Raw genomic sequence first — 5,264 nt, forward strand, 5'->3', positions numbered from 1 at the left:
TTAAACACACACGACGAGTCTCACGGCGACGTCAAGGAACAGGTAAGCGCCTTAAAGCGACGCTATACTTGAATAAATTGACACGATTGCAGGTTTTCGGATTAGTCTTTAACGAGGGAATCGAACGGAATTTCCTTTTAATCAATCAACAATTTAGATACCCTGGAATGACGTCTGCTATACGAGTACTTATATAATATTTATATTAGAATTATCTTGAAATGGAATCGTTTTTCACCACCTTATCGACAGAGCAAGCAAGTTTTTTTCAAATTTTAAGCAATTTCTGTACAGTGAGCGTTATTACGTTGATTCTAAATTGTGGAATGCTAGAAGGGAAGTGCATTTTATTACTCTTTCGTACTTTTGTTCTTTGCAGAAAAGCGGAATCATTTCGAACTTCGGGAAGTGATAGAGTTTGGATATGCGCTGGTGTGGTGATTGAGAGAACTGCGGAAAGTCGACGGAATCACTGTACAAATATTCTTGCAGCTGACTTTGACTCGCTTTGAGGTTATGGTATGCTACTGTACCTTATTTACAATTGAATCAAATTTTATTTTCTCAGTACACATTTTTCGTCAATTAACCTCTGAACCTTATCTTATGGTGACCAGACAGCCGTCATCACGAACGCTGCATATAACTTGAATCGCGAAATGACTTGCGGGCGGAATGGAAACTCCAGATCCTTGAGCATGGATTGGTAGGGAGGTCAGGGAATCCCCGACAATAATACCCATCCGTCTCATACATATGCGCACTAATTACTCCCGCTGCTAATTGGACGGCACTCGGAGCACCGGCTTCCCCCATATAACGGGACGGCAGACATTCCCCTGAACTGCGTTCAAAATGAACCGGGGATGCGAGAGGAACTCGGGCGTGCCATCTCGAGTCAGACGTGGAAGGGGACGCCCCGCGACAAGTGAAAAGTTTGAAGGATCGCGCAACAGTTAGCAAAAGGGGAGATCCCCTCGCGCAGGAGATTCCCCCTTCTATCCATTTGTACATGGTGTCCAATAGTCCTGTAAATCCTTGAGGTCCTCAAAATGTCCTTGAATTTATTTTTTGTCCGCAAAAACTCCTGGAAATATCCTTCAATTTTTCTTTTGTTTTAGAAATATTCTATTTTTAAGGTTTGCTGCGAATGATATATTTATTTTTGTTCGCTGACAATGAATAACTGTTTTTACAAAAATGACTTCTCGTCTCGAATCATATTTTTCGTTTTTACCTACCCACAGGTTGTAGTAGAAATAACGTATATCTCACCTGAAAATGTCCTTGAATTTATTACGGATTTCATACTGGACGCCATGTTGTAGGAATAATTCTGAGATTCGGGAGTCGGGTGACAAGAGTGTGGTATCTTTGAAAGGTTGCTTGCCCTTCCGGCCCAAATAAAATCCCACAGAAGTTTATATCACAACGAATAATATTTATTAATGAATAAAAGGCTTTTACTTCATTTTACATAACGCGTCTCGTTGATTATTTAGAGAAGACGTTTCATTCGTATGTGTGTCTAACTTGTCCATCGGACCTTATCGTTAGTCTAACTATTTTCAATTCAGGAATTCAGGCAAGAGTTCCGAAGTCGCCATACTTGATGCTCTACATCTTGCATCGTTCATATTATAAATGGGGCATTCCATACCAATACAATTTCTTAAAACGACTTTATTGACAAACACAATTTAAAAATCTGAAAAAATTCTAAAAAATCGTGTATCAAATATGAAAATTTTTATAAATTGTGTCGATCGATAATATCGTCTTAAAAAATTGTAGACACTTCAAATCAAGGGAAAAAAATTTTAAAAATGCCGAGGGCCTTTCAGAGTGAGGACAACGATATAAAAAAACCGCGGTCCCAATTCCGAGAAATTAAGGATCGGACCCAGGTCAAAGTGCTATGGGATGCCCCAAATGTTTTCATTTTAAAACTATTCGCTGTCATTTCTTCATAGCGAACGTTGTTCAGTTTCAGGAAATTTTTCAATTGGCTCTGAATCTGCATCCTTGCGAATGTGTACTGCATAAGGAAGAAAAAGCTCGATCCAGGAAATTCGAAAGGAGGTTGAATGAAGGGAGGCTGGGGATCTTTTCATCGGAATTATTATCGCGGCGATTCTCGGCATCCCCTTGCTGATCCGTCCGTCTAGGTTAGACGCCTTGCTTCTGCCAGCTCGAATCCCTCGACACGGCGCCGCGGCGTCAAGCGCCGCGTTTCGAGAAGCCGTAACGCGGCGTTTCCACCGATCCAGCTTTATTCTCCGATCCACATAACCTCCTTTCGCCCTGTCTCATCCCTCACGTTTCGTCGTCACGTGTTTCAACGGGGCGTCGTGCGGGGCCCGATTGCCCCGCACCCTCAAATCTTCTCGAATGGTGATTGAAGAGTTTTTCTCTTTCAGTTCCTGGTGCCTGGGGCGATAAAGGTTATACGCTTTATACATGTAGCTCAAACTATTCGCCCAGAGTTAGCCATTACATTCAGAACACATCCCCCATGTCACAGTATATAAAAATTTGTCAACTTTAGCGAGTAATATGGCGATCAGAGAAAACGAAAGAAATGTGTTGTTTATTTTAATCAGTCGAATTTATTTCACTCGGATAACTTATTCATCGATTATAAATTTGATAAAAATCCTTTCTTCCGGCATATTTTATCAACGTACTGGGCAAAGTCAACAAATCCGTCCTCTGAACTGTCACATGATCTTACGTCTTACGAATGAAAATATCTAAATTGACGAATAAGGTGCGTTCGCGAAAGATTCAACCTTCATTGGGTCGATGATATTCCGAAATCATCTGGCTGCAGGGCGTTCCATGTCTAATCGCACACCGTCATGGCTGATCCACACGGTACTTACGTAGGTATAGAAAATAGAGAAGGAGAGGAGCGGGGCTGCAGGTCGCCTATAATCGGGAATCTGTCAGCCGCTATCCAGCGGTCGCGTGATGCCGGCTGTGGCCCTCCAGGTTTCCACCTACATATAGTTAGACATATATATATATACATATGTGTGGATGTACGTATAATACGGGTGACAGGCGGCGTCGGTTCGTCGTTTCTGCAGTGATTCGTGACGCGGGGCGTAAGCTTCAGGTGACCCTCGTCGTCCTCCGAGGCCAGATATGTGCCTGTACAAACATACGTACGTGTGCACATGCATATATGTATATGCGTCATGGCAGTGTCGAGGGCGGGAAAATGGGATGAGAATGAGAATGAGGAGGGGGATCGATCGCCGTGCGTGAAGTGGTGTACCTAGGTGAAAAACGATTTCGCTTGGAGATCTGCGTTGATTCTGTTTTATTCTCCATTTTCGTTTATTTTTGTAAGTATATACTCTGAGGCAGTGACGGTATATATGAGTACCACTTGAAACCTATATCTTGAAGATGTATCTTGTATTATAATGCATATCTAGAATAGTGATGTAACGAATATAAATTGTTAAGTATTCGCGAATGCGAATATGGATTTTTAAATCTGGCGCCCTTTTTTCTACGGCTAAAAGTTGACAATTGATCGACCGACAGGTACAGAATGCAAGTCGCAGGTACACATTAGCGCTGTTTGTATCTTATTCCGAAAACTGCCGAGCTGATCCGAAGTAAACCGATTATTTGTTTGATTATTTAACGACAGATTGATAACGGAAAAAAATTAATTTTGAGGTTAGAGTGTGACTCAAGATGAGGAAAAACTGTTATAATAGAAGTTCATTATTAAACTAACGTTTTTTCTCTTATTCAATACTATTTTCACAATTTGTATAAGCAAAATATGATGTATTTGTGACAGTCACATTTGCAAAATATTCGCACGATTTTTGCGAATGTCAAGAAATATGCGAATATTCCTTACATCACTAATCTAGAATAAGAAAATAATCTGCTATACCATAGCATGTAGCAAAAATTTCATATGGTATGTATTTCAATCTAGACTTTATGACCCAAAAATTTATACCGATCCAAGGGAATGAAAAAAAGAAAAAGAAATAAGAAACTTACCTACTTGCTCTGAAGTTTTTCAAACCCACGTGTCTCAGGCTATGTGAGGCTGATTCACTATGAAAAAACGTGAAAAAAAAAGAAATCAAAGGGACGCTCGCGGCATATGCGAATGTGCAGGCTGCATACGTGATCGCAATATAGATCACATACATACATGACGCATGTGAATATGTGCCGATGCACCAGGCTTGTATGCGTTATAGCGATACGAGGGCGTTGCGGCAGATATGTCCGTGCGTTTATTAGTGCATGTGCAGGCTATCGCAACACGCCCACCTAACCCGTAGCGTGGCTACTTTTTTGTGTAAGAGCCATTCCACAACCAAACACCAGCAAAATAATGACACACGATATATACACGTATATTTGAATATTCTTTACCCGCACGTTAATTTTTTTCCCAATTATTCCGTTTGCAATTTTATCATTTTACACTGTCTAACTACCGAGTCTAACAATACGTAGTATTAACAGACTTTGGGTGTGCCCCTCTACATACCTCGACACTTTAAGTACCAAACTGCAGTTACACTTCTGGTGAACAATTCCGTCCATCAAACAACAACCCCTTGAATTATCACAAGTAATAGGTAATTAGTCAAAGATAATTAGCAGACAACTCTGCTGTATAAAGTTGTTACTCTGTTGTAAGAATAAAAATGCTGGAATGCCCCATACATATACAATAAAACCTCCGCTTACGCATGACGACGAAGTGTGCCCGGTGTATTCACTGACACAGATAAAAACGTACTATGCTACGCATGTACATACAGTACGTAGGCATGCGCGTGCATCTCATTCTACACGTAGGTGGGTAAACGTGTGTATATGTATGTATATATATACGTGTATATATATATATATATATATATATATAATGCAGGATGACTGGGAGGCTCGGCTGGTGGTGGCGGTAACGCGATAAACGGATTAACGGCCGCCGGGCTGTCACGCCACCCCCGAATCCTCCCCCACCCCCACCCCCACCGCCATTCCGACGTTTCCACCGACCGTCCCGTCGCTTCCATCCCCACGAGGCGTCGCTTGCAGGGCTGACACCCGCATCAAAGCTACGCGATGCGTTGCGATGCTCCCTGCGGCCTCACTCCCTCTATTATATGTATGTGTAACGCTTCTCTCTCTCTCTCTCTCTCTCTCTCTCTCTCTTGCTTTCATTCTTTTTCCGTTTATCGCCGTTATATAGAGCTTATTTTCGTTTAGTT

At 41.6% G+C, this 5,264-nt stretch overlaps 1 long non-coding RNA gene across 1 annotated transcript; it reads right to left on the reverse strand.

Moving 5' to 3' along the window:
- Window positions 1-1,997: 1,997 nt before the first annotated feature.
- LOC124216245 (uncharacterized) lies at window positions 1,998-4,710 on the reverse strand. Its single transcript, XR_011176921.1, has 4 exons — window positions 4,538-4,710; window positions 4,036-4,092; window positions 2,886-3,002; window positions 1,998-2,430 (listed from the first exon to the last, which is right to left on the reverse strand). It is a non-coding gene; the product is annotated as an uncharacterized lncRNA (long non-coding RNA).
- Window positions 4,711-5,264: the final 554 nt, after the last annotated feature.

The sequence above is a fragment of the Neodiprion pinetum genome, chromosome 4 (genome assembly GCF_021155775.2).
Source record: "Neodiprion pinetum isolate iyNeoPine1 chromosome 4, iyNeoPine1.2, whole genome shotgun sequence".
Classification (NCBI taxonomy): Eukaryota; Metazoa; Arthropoda; class Insecta; order Hymenoptera; family Diprionidae; genus Neodiprion; species Neodiprion pinetum.